The sequence below is a fragment of the Balaenoptera physalus genome (assembly GCF_965194825.1).
Source record: "Balaenoptera physalus genome assembly, chromosome: 6".
Taxonomy (NCBI): Eukaryota; Metazoa; Chordata; class Mammalia; order Artiodactyla; family Balaenopteridae; genus Balaenoptera; species Balaenoptera physalus.
This window is the reverse complement of record NC_138885.1, coordinates 59,393,132-59,413,608: the sequence shown is the minus strand read 5'-3', so window position 1 is coordinate 59,413,608 and position 20,477 is coordinate 59,393,132. Positions and strand designations below refer to the sequence as shown.

Sequence of the window (20,477 nt, the reverse complement as noted above, 5' to 3'; positions counted from 1 at the left end):
AATAAGATGGGGAAAAAATCCTGGTGGTTTATATAAATTAAGATAGTAAATAATTTTGTAACAGTTACAGAATTAAAAGGACAAAATATAAAGTCAATTTTCCTAACTTATTAAACGAGCAAAATAAAATTAACTATATGTTATCCAAAGCTAAAGATTTGTTTCCACTGAAAACAAAAACAAAACATTCCCAATACATTTGACATTGCAACCATTACTTCTAGTCATCTCTAAACAAGGGAATATATTTAACTTTCTATGATATGGTCACTAAAGATTACACAGTGAGGGTACTGCAATAGTTGAGAAAGAATGGAGTCCTGGGCCAAACAACAGTTTTACCTCATCTGTAAAAATGAAACTTAAACTTCCCTCTTCAGGATTGTTGCAAGAATTAAAGGAATCCACGTGAAGAAAGTTCAGGACACATAGCATACACTGGATCATTATTAAATTTTGAGTATTTTCGGTCTATGATTAATCTAGTATGTTTTTAAAATGTCTTATGTGCTAGGCACTGGACTAGGTGCTTGGGAGATGGAAATGAAGATTAAGTTCCTGACTTTGAGAAGCTCACAATCTAGAACAATGGCAAATAAGCAGAGAATAAAGCCCCATGAGAAACATATTAAATGTTACATAAATCAGGAAAAGTCCATCAGCCAGTATTTATGGTATGTTTACTCTCCTGGAAGGCCTGATTTTATAACATTAATATACATTTCACTCTTATTGACATAAATACTGAATGAAAAATCAGGCAGATTGTTCTGGGCATTTGTGTGAATCAGCTCAATAAAAGTAAAAGAGGAAACACACTACCCTGTTAGCATGCTTAAAGGAATACAATTTAAGTTTCTAAGGTTCATTCATTTACTCAACAGTTACTATTTTTGTTACTTCTATATGTCAGCAACCATTCTGAGCACTTGTGATAAATTAGTGCACCAAACAGATAATAATCTTTGCCCATTTGGAGCTTACATTATTGACAAAGGAGATAGAAATTATACAGTGTGCTAGAAATTGTAAGTTTTAAGAAGGGAAAGGAAGCAAGGAAAGGAAATGAAGGAAAAAGAGTAAAGCAAAAAGTGAAAAAAAAAGAAAGTGCAGCAGAGTATGGAGGATCAGAAGAATGGAGTAGGGGAAGGGAGAAGAGATATTAAATTGTATAGTCAGAATAGGCATCATTTAGAGATGCCACTTGAGCACAGATGTGAAGCAGGTGAGGGAGTTAGTCATGCAAATATCTGAGGCAAAAGCCTTCCAGCAAGATAAACTTCCATAAAGATGTGAGTGTTCCTGCAATATTCAAGAAAGAGTAAACGTGAATAAGGGGAAGAGAAATTAGAGATGAGGTCAGAAAAATAATGGAATGGAGATCAGATTCAATCAGAAATTATAAGGTAGTTTTTACTCTGAGAGCAATTGGCATTACTTAGAGGATTTTGAGCAGAGATGTGGCATAAGCTTACTCCTGTCTGCTGTGTTGAGAATAGAAGGAGAAGGAGTAGAAGAATAAAGTCCAGTTTGAAAAAAAAATGGTTCTGAAGAACCTAAGGGCAGGACAGGAATAAAGACGCAGACGTAGAGAATGGACTTGAGGACACGGGGAGAGGGAAGGGTAAGCCGGGACAAAGTGAGAGAGTGGCATTGACATATATACACTACGAAATGTAAAATGGACAGCTAGTGGGAAGCAGTCGCATAGAACAGGGAGATCAGCTCGGTGCTTTGTGACCACCTAGAGGGGTGGGATAGGGAAGGTGGGAGGGAGATGCAAGAGGGAGGGGATATGGGGATATATGTATACATAGAGCTGACTCACTTTGCTATACAGCAGAAACTAACACAACATTGTAAAGCAGTTATACTCCAATAAAGATGTAAAAAAAAAATTAAATAAAATAAGAAATAAAAATAAAAATCTTAAAAAAAAAAAAAGTCCAGTTTGAAGAAAGTAAGACAGAAATCCAGGAGAGATATGGTGATGGCTTGGACCAGGGTAGTAGCAGTGGAGATACCAGGATGTAGTCAGTCTCTGGATATATTCTGGAGATGAAATCAACAGGAATTCCTTAGGGACTGGATATGAGATATGAGAGAAAGAGAATACTCAAAGATAAGTACTCAAAGGTAAGTACTCAATACTCAAAGGTAACTTACCCTAAAAAACTTTAGGGTAAAGTTTTTAACCTGAGGATAAGTAAGACTGGCGTTACCTCCCTAAGAAGTAAGATAGCGAAGGCTGGTGGTAGAGCAGGTTGGTCAAGGAGAGGGAAGTTCAGAAACGTAGTTTAGGGCATGTTAACTTTGAGATATCCAGGAAATATCCAAATCTATATGTCAAATATGCAGTGGGACACATAAGTTTTTAGTTCAGCAGAAAACTGGAGGTAAACATTTGGAAGTTATGATTATCCACAGAGCGTTTAAAGCTGTGGGACTCAATGAATCACAAGAAAGTGATGAAGATAGAGAAAAAGAGAGAATCAGTGACTGAATCAGGGATACTCGCAAATAATGAACTTTGGAAAGGCAGAGTAAAAAGCAAAGTGATGTGGAGGAGTCAACAATGAGACGGGAAGAACCAAGATCGTGTGCTGTCCTGGAATCCAAGGGAAAGAAGTGTATCAAGGGGAATGCAGTGATGCACTGTGTCCAATACTGCGATGTGACCAACTAAGACAAAGACTGAGAATGGACTATTGGACAATGTGATGGTTATTGGATTCCTATCAAGAATTGTTGGGTAAAATGGTGAGAGTGAAAACTTGACTAAAGTGGATTTAGAAGGGAATGGGAGGAGAAAAATGGACACAGAATACAGAAACACTTTTGATAAGTATTTTTGCAAAGGGGAAGACAGAAATAGAGTAGTTGATGAAGAAAAATTTTTTAGTATAGGAGCAATAATGAAATGCTTGCATGATGATATAGTAAGGAGCTAAAATTACTGGTGTAGGGAAGAGAGAAAAAAATTGCTGAAGGGATGCCCTTGCGTAGTGTAAGAAGGAATAGGATCTAGTGCACAGATGCAGGGATTATCTTAGGTAGAAGCAGGAATAGCAGATTTAAGGGAACAGGTGGGAAGTCAGAGTATGTGGGTGCAGAACTTGGTAGGGAGGTGCATTTAGTGATGAAAGTCTTGAAGGAAAAAATATCTTCTGATTGTTTCAAATTTCTTAGTAATGTAGGGAAAAAAAGTTGTCAACTGAGAGTGAAGATGAAGTAGGAAGCATTGGTGGTTTGAGGAGAGAAGAGAGGGTATGAAATCCAAGTCCAGGAAACTGGGACAGTGAGTGGTCCAGGGAATTGTGGTATGATTGCTAGGCAGCATCAAGGGCCCCCTTGAAGTGGGTGCTTGTGTCCAGCTACATGGGTGTAGCATGGAGTAAGGGGAGAGTTGGATATAAATAGGATGGGGATTTTGCCAGACAATTATAAAAAGAGGGAGGGGGAGTTTGTTACGTGTGTATGTAAGGAGAGATTATTATGAATGACCATGGAATTTAATCTACTTAATAAAAGGAAAGAGGACATTAAATAAGTGAACAGTGAAAGTGTAATAAGATCAATGAGTTGGGGTCCCGGTTGGGTTAAAGGATTGTTCAAGCTGGGGTTAAAGATGAAACAAGCCAGAAAGATAAATGGTACAGGATGCATGCAGTAGAGATTATAGGCAGGTCATAGATACTGGCAAAGAAGAGATCTAAGATAAAACCACAGTGGTGAGGCCCTGAGGAAGGGTAAAGAACACAACCATTGGAGGAAAGGAATTTAAGAAGCTTACAGACCTAAGTTGGTAATTAGGTTTGCATCTAGATAATGTGTTGAAAGGCTATCTGTAGGCAAACTGAAATTACCAAGATTTTAGGCAGAGGTCATGCTGGAGAGAGTGCCAGTGAGGATGGAGCTAATTTCCTATTTTCAAAGGATTCTATACTTGTGCAAACTCCTAAGAAGATGTATATCCACATGTAGAAATATTTTGAGTCAATATTTTATCCTGTTTTGGCTTTTAGTTTTGAATAGATTTATGATGCTAAAAAGAGAGAGAAAATAAAGCATACACAACATAAAAACCTCTGAAGAACCTCACTTAGGATAAAGATTATTAATCTATATCCAATCAGTACGGAGGCACAATGAAAAATACTTTTGTATAAATTGTAACATTTATACATCAAAGGTGAAATATTATCTTCTTGTCAGATGCAAATAGTGAAGAATATTTTATTTGTATTTTTAACCTACAAAAGAAATGTATGATTACTATTAAAAATGCAAACTGAATAAAGGAAAATAAAGTAAAAATAAATATCCTACATACCAATCTTCCCATACAAGTATTCCCTCAAAATAACCACTGTAAAAAATACCTTATATAGTCATCCAAAATAGTTCTAAACATATGTAAATATATACCTATATATATGAAATTACAACCCTTTTCTTTCCCTTTCTTTTTTTTCCACAGATGAGATAATGCCATACATACTGTTATGGAACCTGCTTTTTTCACTGCACAATATTGATCATTCACTTTACAGTCGACCATTTTTCCATATCAGTATATGAAAGTCTAAAATTATTTTTAATATCTATGGAATACTTATTATATAGATGCACTACAACTGATTAACTGTGTTCCTCTTAATGGATATTTAGGTCATCCCCAGGTTTTGCTTTTTATAAACAATGCTGTAATGAATACCATGTGTGAGAATATCTATAAAACCAATTCTTAGAAGTAGAAATGTTGGATCAAAAGATAAGCATCTTTTAAATGTTGGTAAATACTGTCAAGTTTTCTTCCAAAAAGTGCTCATTTCTCTGCACTCTTACTAACACTGGGTACTAGTAAACTTTATAATCTTTATTAATATAGTAATATAAAAGATGATTTCTTACAAAGACTATTTGAGAAAAAAAAGTATAACAGGGGACCCATTCTCATTATATATTAAAATATATTGTAAAGTTTCATATTTAAGTAAAATTAAATAAATTAGTCATTGATATGGAATCAAATGCCCATCACAAGGCTCAAGACTAGATATTAAAAACTAACATATAATAACAATGGCTTTTTAAAATAAAGATAAAAGTTATCTTACTGGAAAAGATTGTCATGGAACTACTGACTAATCATTAATTTAAAAAGTAGGATCCCCATACACCATATCAAGTGGGATTTATCCCAGGGATGCAGAGATGGTCCAATATCCACAAATCAATCATTGTCATACACCAAAGTAACAAATGAGACTAAAGATAATATGATCATCTCAATAGATGCAGAAAAAGCTTTTCACAAAATTCAACATCCATGATAAAATCTCTCAACAAAGTAGGTATAGAGGGAAAATATCTCAACATAATAAGGACCATATATGACTAGCGCACAACTAACATCATACTCAAGGATGAAAAGTTGAAAGCATTTCCCTCTGAGATCAGGAAAAAGACAAGGATGCCTACTCTCACCACTAGCCACAGCAATTGGACAGGAAAAAAATAAATGGACTCTAAATTGGAAAGGAAAAGGTAAAACTATCACTGCTTGCAGATGACATTATACTATACATAGAAAATCCTAAAGATGTCACCAAAAAACTACTGGAACTTATTAATAAATTTAGTAAAGCTGCAGGATACAAAATTAATACACAGAAATCTGTTGTGTTTCTATACACTAACAACAAAGTATCAGAAAAAGAAATTAAGAAAACAATCCCATTTATGATCACATCAAAAAGAATAAAACACCTAGAAATAAAACTAAGGAGGTAAAAGACCTGTACTCAGAAAACCATTCAGTACTGATGAAAGAAACTGAAGACAGCACAAACAGTTGGAAATATACACCATGCTCATGGACTGAAAAAATTAATATTGTTAAAATGACCATACTACCCAAAGGTGATCTATTGATTCAATGCAATCCTTATCAAAATACCAATATTATTTTTAACAGAACTAGAACAAATAATTCTAAAATTTGTAGGAAACACAAAAGACCCCAAATAGTCAAAACATTCCTGAGAAAGAAAAACAAAGCTGGAATTATCATGTGCCCTGTTTTCAAACTATACTACAAAGCTACGATCATCAAAACAGTATGGTACTGGCAGAAAAACAGACACATAGATCAATGGAACAGAATACAGAGTCCAGGAATGAACCTACACTTATATGAGAAATTAGTCTATGATAAAGAAGACAAGAATATACAATGGGGGAAAAGACAATCTCTTCAAAAACTGGTGTTGTGAAAACTGGACAGCTACCTGAAAAGGAATAAAACTGAACTACTTTCACACACCATATATGAAAACAAACTCAAAATGGATTAAAGACTTAAATGTAGGACTTGAAACCATAAAACTTTTACAAGAAAACATAGTCAGTATGTTCTTTGACATCAGTCTTGGCAATATTTGGGGGAGGGGTATGTCTCCTCTGGCAAGGGAAACAAAAGCAAAAATAAACAAATGAGACATAACATAAGACTAAAAAGCTGTTCCACAGTGAAGAAAACTATCAACAAAATGAAAAGGCTACTTGCTGAATGAAAGAAGATATTTGCAAATGACACATTCAGTAGGAGGTTAATATCAAAATATACAAAGAACTCATACAACTAAAAATCAAAAAAACCCAAACTACCCAATTAAAAAGTGGACAGAGGACCTGAATAGACATTTTTCCAAAGAAGACATACAGATGGCCAACAGGCACATGAAAAGATGCTCAACATCACTAATCAACAGGAAAATACAAATCAAAGCCAAAACAAGATGTCATCTCATACCTATTAGATGGGCTATTATCAAAAAGACAACAAATGACAAGTGTTGGTGAGGATGTGAAGAAAAGGGAACACTTGTGCACCACTGGTGAGAATCTAAATTGGTATAGCCACTATAGCAAACAGTATGGAGGTTCCTCAAATAACTAAAAATAAAATTACCATATGATCCAGCAATTTCATTCCTGGGAATCTATCCAAAGAAAACAAAAACACTAACTTGAAAAGATATGTGCACCCCTATGTTCACTACAGCATTATTCACAATAGCCAAAACATGGAAGCAACCTAGGTTTCAGTCAATAGATGAATGGAAAAAGAATATGTGCTATATATATATATATATATATATATATATATATATATATATATATATATATATATATATATATATATATATGTGTATATATATATATATTACTAAGCCATATAAAGAATGAAATCTTGCCGTTTGCAACAACATGGATGGACCTAGAGGGTTTTATGTTTAGTGAAATAAGTCAGAGAAAGACAAATACTGTATGATTTCATTTATATGTGAAATCTTAAAAACAAAACAACTGAACAAACATAATTAAATAGAAACAGAGTCATAGATACAGAAAACAAACAGGTGGTTGCCAGAGGGGCTGGGGGGAAGAGAGAAATAGGCAAGGGAGATTAAGAGGTATAAACTTTCAATTACAAAATAAATGAGTCACAGGTATGAAACATACAGCATGGGGAATATAGTCAATAATTATGTAATATCTTTGTATGGTGACAGATGGTAACTAGACTTATCATGGTGATCATTCTGAAATATACACAAAAAACAAATCACTATGTTGTGTACCAGGAACAAAAATAGTGTTCTAGGTCAATTATACTTCAAAACCAACCAAAACAACAAACAAAAAAACTCAGAGAAAAAGAGATCAGATTTGTGGTTACCAGAGGCAGGGGGTGGAGGGAAGGGAAATTGGATAAAGGTAGTCAAAAGGTACGAACTTCCAGTTATAAGACAAATAAGTACTAGAAGTGTGATGTACAACCTGATAAGTATAATTAACACAGATGTACCTTATATATTAAAGTTATTAAGAAAGTAAATTCTAAGAATTTTAATCCCAAGGAAAAGACTTTATTTCTACTCTTTAATTTTGTATCTATATGAGATGATAGAGGTTCTTTAAACTTACTGTGGTAGTCAATGAATGATGTATGTAAGTCAAATCATTATGCTGTACACCTTAAACTTATACTTGCTGTATGTCAATTATATCTCAATAAAACTGAAAGAAAAAAATAAAGATTATGAAAGAACAAAAAGTTGGATCCCTAGCTCACACTATTTATTGTCATAAGAAACTAGATAAGCTAAAACTTAAAAAAAATAAAACACTTAAAATGCTGACTATTTATATAACCTTCAGATGAGTAGTCTTTCTGTTACTCAACTATGGGAGAGCATCAGAATTTTATGCATATATAAATAATGTGTAATATAAGTAAGTATATATATATATATATAACATATATAAATAAAGCATATGTATAACTACTGCATATATAAAATATTAAAAGACACTACAGGGGGCGGAGTCAAGATGGCAGAGTAGGAGGACATGGAGTTCGCATCTCCTCACAACTAGGGCACCTACTAGGTGCTGGTGGAGGACCTCGGACACCTCAGGGGAAGGGAGGAATCCCCGTGAGACGAGGTCCTCATCTCAGCACCATGACCTGGCTTCACCCAACTCCCTGCAAACTCCAGTGCTGGATGCCTCAGGTCAAACAACCAGCAAGACAGGAACACAGCCCCACCCATCAAAAAAATTAGATGACAAAAAAATATGTTACAGGCAAAGGAGCAAGGTAAAAACCTACAAGACTAAATATATGAAGAGGAAATAGGCAACCTACCTGAAAAAGAATGCAGAGTAATGATAGTAAAGATGATCCAAAATCTCAGCAATAGAATGGAGGCATGGACAGACAAAATACAAGAAATGTTTAACAAGGATCTAGAAGAACTAAAGAACACACGGAGGCTAAACAATACGCTACTAAATAACCAAAATATTACTGAAAAAATCAAAGAGGAAATCAAAAAATACATAGAAATAAATGACAATGAAAACACGATGACCCAAAACCTATGGGATGCAGCAAAATTAGTGCAAAGAGGGAATTTTATAGCAAGTCAATCGTACCTCAAGAAAAAAGAAAAATCTCAAATAAATAACCTAAACTTACACCTTAAGCAACTAGAGAAAGAAGAACAAACAAAATCCAAATTTAGAAGGAAACAAATCATAAAAATCAGAGCAGAAATAAATGAAATAGAAATGAAAAATACAATAGCAAAAATCAATGAAACTAAAAGCTGGTTCTTTGAGAAGATAAACAAAACTGATAAACCTTTAGCCAGACTCATCAAGAAAAAAAGGGAAAGGATTCAAATCAATAAAATTACAAATGAAAAAGGAGAAATTACAACTGGCACTGCAGAAATACAAAGGATCATAAGAGACTACTACAAGTAGCCATATGCCAATAAAAAGGACAACCTGGAAGAAATGGACACATTCTTTAAAAGGTACAACCTTCCAAGACTGAACCAGGAAGAAATAGAAAATATAACCAGACCTATCAAGTAATGCAATTGAAACTGTGATGAAAAATCTTCCAACAAACAAAAGTGCAGGACCAGATGGCTTCACAGGTGAATTCTATCAAATATTTAGAGAAGAACTAACACCTATCCTTCTCAAACTCTTCCAAAAATTGCAGAGGAAGGAACACTTCCAAGGCTCATTCTATGAGGCCACCATCACCCTGATACCAAAACCAGACAAAGAAATCACAAAAAAAGAAAATTACAGACCCATCAGACACAAAAATCCTCAACAAAATACTAGCAAACAGAATCCAACACATTAAAAGGATCATATACCATGATCAAGTGGCCTTTATCTCAGGGATGCAAGGATTCTTCAATATACACAAATCAATCAATGTAATATACCATATTAACAAATTACAGAATAAAAACCATATGATCATCTCAATAGATGCAGAAAAAGCTTTTGACAAAATTCAACAGCCATTTATCATAAAAACTCTCCAGAAAGTAGGCACAGAGGGAACCTACCTCAACGTAATAAAGGTCATATACAACAAACCCACAGCAAACATTCTCAATGGTGAAAAACTGAAAGCATTTTCTCTAAGATCAGGAATAAAACAAGGATGCCCACCTTCACTACTATTATTCAACATGGTTTTGGAAGTCCTAGCCATAGCAATCAGAGATAAAAAGAAATAAAAGGAATTCAAATTGGAAAAGAAGTAAAACTGTCACTGTTTGCAGATGACATGATACTGTACATAGAGGATCCTAAAGATGCTACCAGAAAACTACTAGAGCTAATCAATGAATTTGGTAAAGTTGCAGGATACAAAATTAATGCACAGAAATATCTTGCATTCCTATACACTAACAATGAAAGATCAGAAAGAGAAATTAAGGAAACAATCCCATTTACCACTGCAACAAAAAGAATAAAGCACCTAGGAATAAACCTACCTAAGGAGACAAAAGACCTGTATGCAGAAAACTATAAGAGACTGATGAAAGAAATCAAAGATGATACAAGCAGATGGAGAGATACACCATGTTCTTTGATCAGAAGAATCAACATTGTGAAAATGACTATACTACCCAAAGCAATCTACAGATTCAATGCAATCCCTATCAAACTACCAATGGCATTTTTCCCAGAACTAGAACAAAAAATTTCACAGTTTGTATGGAAACACAAAAGACCCCAAATAGCCAATGCAATCTTGAGAAAGAAAAATGGAGCTGGAGGAATCAGGCTCCCTGACTTCAGACTATAGTACAAAGCTGCAGTAGTCAAGACAGTATGGTACTGGCACAAAAACAGAAATATAGATCAATAGTACAGGATAGAAAGCCCAGAGATAAACCCACGCATCTATGGTCACCTAATCTGTGACAAAGGAGGCAAGAATATACAATGGAGAAAAGACAGTCTCTTCAGTAAGTGGTGCTGGGAAAACTGGACAGCTACATGTCAGAGAATGAAATTAGAACACTCCCTAACACCATACACAAACGTAAGCTCCAAATGGATTAAAGACCTAAATGCAAGACCGGACACTAAAAAACTCTTAGAGGAAAACATAGGAAGAACACTCTTTGACATAAATCACAGTAAGCTCTTTTTTGATCCACCTCATAGCGTAATGAAAATAAAAACAACCATAAACAAATGGGACCTAATTGAACTTAAAAGCTTCTGCACAGCAAAGAAAACCATAAAGAAGACAAAAAGACAACCCTCAGAATGGGAGAAAATATTTGCAAATGAAGCAACTGACAAAGGATTAATCTCCAAAATATACAAGGAGCTCATGCAGCTCAATATCAGAAACAAACGAGCAAACAAACAAGGACCCAATTAAAAAATGGGCAGAAGACCTAAATAGACATTTGTCCAAAGAAGACATACAGATGGCCAAGAGGTACATGAAAAGATGCTCAACATCACTAATTATTAGAGAAATGCAAATCAAAACTACAATGAGGTATCACCTCACACCGTCAGAATGGCCATCAAAAAAATCTACAAACAGTAAGTGCTGGAGACGGTGTGGAGAAAAGGGAACCCTCTTGCACTGTTAGTTGGACTGTAAATTGATACAGCCACTATGCACAACAGTATGGATGCCCTTTAAAACACTAAAAATAGAACTACCATACGACCCAGGAATCCCACTACTGGGCATATACCCTGAGAAAAACCATAATTCAAAATGATACATGTACCACAATGTTCATTGCAGCACTATTTACAAGAGCCAGGGCATGGAAGCAACCTAAATGTACATCGACAGATGAATGGATAAAGATGTGGTACATAAATACAATGGAATATTACTCAGCCATAAAAAGGAATGAAATTGGGTCATTTATAGAGATGTGGATGGATCTAGAGTCTGTCATACAGAGTGAAGTAAGCCAGAAAGAGAAAAACAAATATTGTATATTAACGCATATATGTGGAATCTAGAAAAAATGGTACAGATGAAGCTATTGGCAGGGCATGAATAGAGATTCAGATGTAGAGAATGGACATGTGGACACAGGGGGAAAGGGGAATGAACTGGAAGATTGGGACTGACATATATACACCACCATGTGTAAAACAGATAGCTAGTGGGAACCTGCTGTATAGCTCAGGGACCTCAGCTTGGTGCTCTGTGATGACCTAGAAGGGTGGGATGGGGGTGGGGTGGCGGTGGGAGGGAGGTCCAAGAGAAGGGAGATATATGTATACAGCCGATTCACTTCATTGTACAGCAGAAACACAACATTGTAAAGCAACTATACCCCAATAAAAATAAATAAATAAAAGGCACTATGAATTGGAAAACTATTGCTATGACAGAGAATTTGTTTTTAAATGGTGTAGTTAAAACACATTAAAAATCCTCATATAAATCAGTAAATATCATCACAATAAGACAAACTGGACAGGAATTCCCTGACAGTCCAGTGGTTAGGACTTCGCACTCTCACTGCCAAGGGTCCGGGTTCAATCCCTGGCTGGGTAACTAAAATCCCACAAGCCATGCGGTATGGCCAAAAAAAAAAAGAAAGACGAACTGGGTGACAGATATGAGAAAACAATTCATAAAAGAAAGACACAAAGTCTCATTTTTTAAAAAATCAGGCAAAATTTTTAACTTCACTCTCAATTTAGCAAAGGGATTATATTTTCAACTACCAAATTTGAAAAAAAATTAATGCTTCAACGCAGTATTAGCATGCTTACAAAGAAATTGGCATTTGTATGCAACGCTTATGGAAAATGTAAATCACACAAATTTTCTATGTGGCAATTACACATATAGAACCTTGAAAATGTGCATATCATTTAATCAAGCAATTCAAGATCTAGAAATTTATCATAAGAACACAATAAAAATGTATATAAAATTTTAGCTTACATACTGCTTGTTGAAATATTTGTCACAATGGAATATTGAAAAAATCCAAGTGCTCAACAACAGGATTTTTGCTAAAAATTTGGTGTTGTCCTATGATAGAATAATATGCAGGCATAAAAATGACTGCATACAAGAACAAAGAAAACAAAAAGCAGTTTTTTAAAAAGGGAGTACAGCATGAGCACATGTTTATAAAAGAACTAACCAAGTAACTAATAAAAATATTTATGGTATAAAATGTAGGAATAAATTTTATGTCCGTTAGTTTTTTCATGTGTGTTTTCTAAATGGACTGTAATGAGCATATATTCGCTTTCTGGTAAAGGAAAAGTCAAATTAGTTTAAATTTAATGGGAGGAAGAAATGGACACTGTGGTCCAGTAGAAGTTTCACTGAAACCACACTCAAAAACGGAAACTGTGCAATTAGTGCTGCATCGATAGTTTTAAGAAACTAAAAGTTTGAGTCCTTGAGTCTTTTGTCGACTTGGGACTGCTCATGAAATGGGGATTTCCCCTGAAGGCTTCTTCCACTCTCACTGAAATCCCACAGAAAAATTTAACCCTGGCTCTTTCATCTCTAGCTCCACCACCCAGAGTCAGGTTCACTATGTATATTCACAAGATTCCGTGAACTCTGCTCATACATCTCCATCACCACTGCTACCAGCTAGTCTAAACCCAGCATTGCCTCTCACCTGGAGAGAAAACTATCTCATGAAGGATTTCTCTAATTTCATTCCTGTTTCCCTATAATCCATTCTCCACAAAGAGCCAGAATGATCATTTAAAAACACAAATCAGATTATGTCAGTTTCTACTTAAATCCTACTGATGGCTTCTAGCTGCACTTCAAATAATAATTAAACCTTTAAAATAATTTACAAATTCCTATAAGGTTTGGCCTCTCTTTCCTTAGGGTATTTGCACTCACAATTCCTTCTCTTTGAAACACACAGCCCTGGATCTTCTCCTGGCTGAAAATTTATTTCAACTCAAATGCCACCTCCTCAGTGATGCCTTCCTTAACCAGCCAAAGCTAATTGTCCTCCCCTCTTGCAACCATGTCCTTTTTTCATATTGTTCTATTTACTGTTGTTCATTGCATTTATTACTCAGAAATTACTTTGTTCATTTACTTTTTAAAATAATTTATTTTCTTTATCAACTGGAATTTGATGACAGAAGTATTGTGTAGTTCTCCATTGTATCTCAAGTCTCTAGATCTTTGCCTGGAAAAGAGCAGGTGATTCACTGGAGACATATAAATTATAGGAACTTGCCTTTATCAAAGAGAGATGAAAAGAATTACCAAACTTCCCAGCAAATTTGAAGCCACTTCCACAATTCTATTATAAAACATTTGGTGTTTTTCCAATTTTCGGTTTACTCTAATTGTGTAAAAAAGGTTGAATCCACCCAGTGCCCAGATCTTGGTTTCCAATACCACCCTCCAATAAAAAGCACCAGTGCTCCTTACAGATATGGCTGATTATAAGACTAGGGCAGGGAATATACAAGATGAGCCTGAAACATCTTGTAGTGCTAGAACTTTTCCATTTACTTTTCTTCAAAATTTTATAGTGGGTCTACCTTCTGTAAAAGAAAGTAGATTACAGCTATTACAATGTTTGTGGTGGAAATGTGGACTGCTGACTATTTGGACTATTGGGTTGGCCAAAAAATTCATGCGGTTTTAAGAAAAAATAAAAGACACATTTTTTGTTTTCACCAAGAACTTTACTGAACAATGTATTCACTAACCAAATGAACTTTTTGGCCAACCCAATATGATCAAAGGGGCGGAAATGTCAAACAGGATGTTTGACCTACCTACACAAACTCATGTGTAGATAAAGACAAATATATCCAGATGTTCAGGGCAGCATTCTTTATAATAGTAAAAAAAAAAAAAAAGTGGTAATAACCCTAAATATCCATTGTTATGGAATTGTTAATCATTTGTGATACATTCCTAGTTTATAGTTTAATGTAATATCACCAGGAAAAATTTATACTTTTGATTTGCAAAGTCACCTCCACCTCTGCTTCCACCCACTCGAATTTCTCTAAACCCAAATGCAATAAGGCAGAGAACACACTAATGTGTAAATATTATAGGGAGATAAGCGAACAGCTTTTACTTTTGAGTTTTAATATGATTTCACTTCATGTTCTTGATGCAGGCCATCTTTTCCTACATAGAAATAATATTTCGGTAGGCACTACTATATAGCTAATGGTATTCATCATTATCATTGAAATGTATATAAAATTCTAATGCTCTTAAAATCAGTATAATATGAAATTACATTTTGATGATTAAAAGCTTAGTTGCCTTCATTGGAATGATGACCTTTCTTCTTTTTTGAATCCTAAAGCAAGAACTTTTCCCAACATAGCAAATAATTTTTTTCATAAATCTTACATTGTTATATTTAAACATTAGAGAAAATCATGTTAAACTTGTATTCTAGACATAAGACATGTGAAGTAGGTACCGGCAAAATCCAAATCCACAGTATCTTAAAATACAAAATTTATATTAAAATCACTTGAATTATTTTCCAAATTGGTTTCCCTTTGAAATAAACTTGTTTGTAACCATCATCAGTATTTAAAGCACACTGAGCAAATTGCATTAATAATTTATAGAGCAAAAGGTGATATAAATAGGAAAAGTAGTGGGTTTTTCTTTTTTTTTTTTTTTCTATTGGAAGCATCTGAAAGTGATATGAAGTTGATATTAAAAGTATTTGTGGGGCTTCCCTGGTGGCGCAGTGGTTGAGAGTCTGCCTGCCAATGCAGGGGACACGGGTTCGAGCCCTGGTCTGGGAAGATCCCACATGCCACGGAGCAACTAAGCCCGTGAGCCACAATTACTGAGCCTGCGCGTTCTGGAGCCTGTGCTCCGCAGCAAGAGAGGCTGCGATAGTGAGAGGCCCGCGCACCGCGATGAAGAGTGGCCCCCGCTCGCCGCAACTAGAGAGGGCCCTCGCACAGAAACGAAGACCCAACACAGCCAAAAATAAAAAAAAAAAAAAAAAAAAAAAAAAGTATTTGTGAACTTTGTTAGAAAAGTTTTTTTCAATAGAAATTTTAGAAGATCTTGATGTGTACCTTTTAGCATGTTTGCTTAGAACAGAAATCTGAAAAATATTATTCTAAGACCTGCCTTGTGTTTCCTATGACTTATTATAAAATTACAACATTATAAAATAAGTATTTTTCAAAGGAATTAACAACAGACCAAAGATAGAATTCAATCCCTTGAAAGTACACTGAGTTGAGAAGTGATGACCTAGTGTAACTGTGCAGGACCCTATGGGGCCTTCCCGGGACAGACCACCACCCCCGCTTATGATGTCTTACACCTGCCTCTTGCCTGTAGAAAAACTTCAGCCAAAGAATAAATTTAATCAGAGAAGTAAGAAAATGCAGAAAGAAAGGAAAACTGTCAAGCAAGACAAAATAATATCAGTTTAGCCATTAAACAAAGTCAAGGAAGGACCTTTAGTTTTTCCTCAAGAGCTAGAGATAATATTCTGAGCCATGTCCTATGAGCTGTTTTGCAGATACTGAAAACCCCACCAGGTGGAAGTTGACTGTTTGCTGACCACAACCCCATAGACCCCAGACCGGTTGGAACCAGAAGGACTAGCTGACCAGAAATCTGTGGCTCAGATCACTAGCAAGACATGATGGCTACTTGGAACCACATGATCAAGACAATCATCTCTAAAAATAAGAGATTACCCCCTTCCCAGGAGGTAACCCTTTCCTCTTTTCCCTATATAATCTCTGAGCAAAACCTGGGGATTTGGGGAATTGGTTTTTGAGACAAGAGTCCACCTTCTCCCCAGGATTGATGGTTTCCTCAATAGTTACCTTTCATTTTACCCAATACTTGTCTCTCAGTATTGGATTCTTCAGCGACAAGCAGCCCAACCTGAGTTTGGTAACACTAGGTTTGCTGCTGCATAGTTAGCACTTTCCTCAGAACCTCTACTGCCAAGCATTGTCCATGACAATGGGTGTTAATGGAATTGAACTTGAATTAGTGTTCCCATTTCAAATCATCAATTATCCCATCTGTGCCCCCCAAACTGCCCATGCTGCTGGTCAAGAAAATATGGAGACAAATAAACATCAAGTTCTGAAATGGATAAGGGTTAAGAGTTCCAGAGCTGGCAATAATAACCCCAATTTTTTTTAATAACAAAAGAATAAAAGCAAACACAAATAAAATTTAATTCTGTCTTAATATTTTAATAATTGCAAATTTGAGGCTAGACTATGATACTCTCATTTATAAAGCTTAGAAGCTGAATGGGGTAGTTAGGAACATATCTAAAGGTGACCCCTGAAAGAAGAAGACAGGAGGGAAGAAAAGAACACGGAGGGGCAGGGGTGAAATCTGCTTTACAGTGTTGCCCAAGGTCAGCCCTGAGGGAAGGTAAGTCATCTGTGTCTGTACTGCCACCTAAATGTCTGCTTCTGTTCTCACTATGGCCTGTCAGGCTCATCGTATAATTCAATAGAGTCAGGTCTTAAAACAAGGAAGTAATATTCTACCCAAGCAATTCTAAACTGAACTGGATTAATCTGACCCGAGAAAGCAGCTCTTTCAGAGGCTTCAGTGTGAAGGATGGGATTCTTCATCATGTCTGTGCCTTCTTCAAGGCTTCACATTCCTGTCCCATGGCATGTGATTAGAATGGAATGCCTAGAAGAGATGGGCTCTAGGAAAGATGTGAGAGGATTTTGGAACTGTCATTAGAAAGGGAGAAAGAAAGAACTTCTTTATAAAGGAGGTTAGTTCGCCCTAAGGGAAGGAAACGTAATTAAATTGACTTTCTTTTCTCTTTACACACACCCTTGTGAAAGTGCTTATGAAATGGAGGAAGGAAAAGGCAAGAGCTTGAATATTTAATGCAGATGCTGGCAAACCAGCCCTTACTAATCAAACTAACTAGATACGTATAATAGATATGTGTTGGTCTAATCTTATGCATGTTCAAAATAGAACCTGTTTTTAAACAGGTCATTCCGACTAAGAAACAGATAACTGAAGCAGGTACAATAAGCTTACTGTGAAACAATGTTATTAGTTGCCAAATCAAGAATTAATGTGACTAAAATATTCTCTGATGGAAAGTGTTTTGATACTGAGGATTACTTATTTCTTCCAGAAAGTCCATATGCCACAAATAGCCTTTTCTGAGGAACCAACTGGTTTAAATAGAAGAGATATTTTATCTTACAGACAAGGATTTAATTTCCAAGAACAGGGCACCTAAAGTGAGCTATATTAGCTTTCCTTTATATCATCTCCTACCCTTTCTTCTGGTCTCAAAGAAAAAAACATTCTTGAACCTTCCCTGTCTTGTCTCCTGTAGGAATTTTATTTATTTTTTTTGTTTCTTCTTTCTTCACTTTCTCTCTACTGACTTTATATCCTTACTCTGTGAAGGGGCTGAGGTTTCTCTAACCCTAACTAAAATCGAACCTTACCCCTCAAGATTAAAAAATGTTATCTTTATTTCCTTTCACTGATGAATGTCTTAAAATCTAAAATCACTCTTCAGCTTTCTCGTTTCCCATTTAGTCCTCAGTCCAAGCCCATGTCTATGCGAATCTACTAAATCTCTTCTTTTAAAATCCATCCATGACCTAATAATAACAAAGTCCATCAGCTCCTACCCTATTCTCTTATTAATCACTTTATGGGTTTGCTATTGGTAGTCAGTTTAACTGCTTTGTCTCCTATGACACTGTTATTACTCTAATTTATCCCATTATTTTTTACAATCAATTAATATCCTCTCTAAACTTGTTTTACTCCACCTACTCTTAAAGCTATATCCCAGTCATCTTCACTCCACTTTTATTCCCTATTGATGTTCATTTATGTGTGACCTAATTCTTGCCACAGCTTCATACATCCATATATCCATCTTTACCTTCTAATCTGATACTTGAATGTAAAATTTTCACCTTCTTCCAGAACATCTGTATGTGAGAGTATGTGTTAGTAAGTAAAAGCATAACATCAAAAGCCAGATTCATTATTCTTACTTTTGCTGCCCCAGGGGAAAAAAATACAACACCCTCATGCTTCAACAGATTGGACTATTTACCATTCTTTATAATTTCCCTATATAATGTCTAATAGTTCACTATTTCTTTGTATTTGCCTGCCTCACCTTTGTGCCTGGAAAGAACAACTTTATATTTTTATTTAATTATACCCAACTCACTCTTGAAGATATAATTTAACTATCATATCCCCTTAACATCATTTTCTCTGGGCTCTAAGTTCCTCATGGACAGAAATTGTGACTGTTGGCTTATTCTGAATCTCAGGATGTACACAGTGCCTGGCACCAGATAGGTGCTCATATACCTGTCCCATTCACTTTCCCACCCTTCTTCATTCTTCATTCTGATGTTTATAATATTTTGAGCTATAGTACTATCTGTACATGCACATTTCCATGTTAAACTCCATGAGATAAACTATGTACCTTTGTTTATATCTCAATCCATACCATGGACAGTTCTTGGTAGGTCTGTGGTACCCTGTAAATGTTGTATGTGAAAGTGACACATTTTAATCTCTTTTTTCCCCTCAAGATACTGAAGAAGTAGGGTGCAGCCTGTGCACAGGAGGTTAAAAACAAAGGAAGGCGAGGGCATGAGAGGATGTTCTTGTAGGGGTCGGCCGACCATATTTATAGTCTGTTCTATTAGGTAGGAGGAACAGAGTTGGGAGCTAGTATGTGACCATCCACATCATTCATGGGCATAGAGTAGAATAACATACCTCATCGAATGGGGAAAGAAGAATACTAAGAAACAGAGAATCTCCATAGTTGTTTTAGTTTTCTTGGATGCCTTGTCAAGAGCCCTGAGAAAATTGAACACTGTATATAATATACCATTGAGCACAAAATTTGCCCAGACACACACACACACACACACACATACACACAGTCAATAGCAGCACACCTGGTATATGCCATTTGGATATGTTCACACTAGAGGTAAATTGTGTTACTGCTATGAAAGATTGAACACTGTCGGTCAATCAGCATTCTAGTCTTGCCTCTGATTCTAGTTATGTGGCTCTGGGAATTTCACTTAATCTCTCAGCCAGAAGTGTTTTTAGTTAAATAATGAGATAGATAAATGTTAATAATCTGTGTTCCTAAAATTTTTTCATGTATATAGAATCGTATGGAACTTAAATCTCTTTATAGATCCCAAATGTCAAAGAATGAATTCTTTTTTCTCGGTGGTTTGAACCATTCTGTAAAATCATTCTCCATAGCTTTCACAACCTCTGACACAGCACAACTACCAGTTTACAGAAAAAATGATGAGTAAGAGAAACATCCTTCTGCACCCTCCACCTGCCACCTCCACCACCAGCACCACACACATCCATACAGACACACTGCTCTTTCGAAAGAGGAAGGAATGAGATATTTAAAAAGAATCTTACCAAAATAATTTTTAAATTTCATTATAAATTCATCTAAATGACAGTTGGGACTTTTAAATACAGGATTTCTATATTGCTTTCTTCTGTAAATTTTATAATAATAAAAAGAGAATTTAGGGGAAAGCATGAGAAGCTG

General features: G+C 35.5%; 1 protein-coding gene across 1 annotated transcript in view; it reads right to left on the bottom strand.

Annotated features, from left to right (window-relative positions):
• LOC309662305 (sodium channel protein type 2 subunit alpha) overlaps window positions 1-20,477 on the bottom strand; it is a 162,090-nt gene that overhangs the window by 126,501 nt on the left and 15,112 nt on the right. The window lies entirely within an intron of this gene.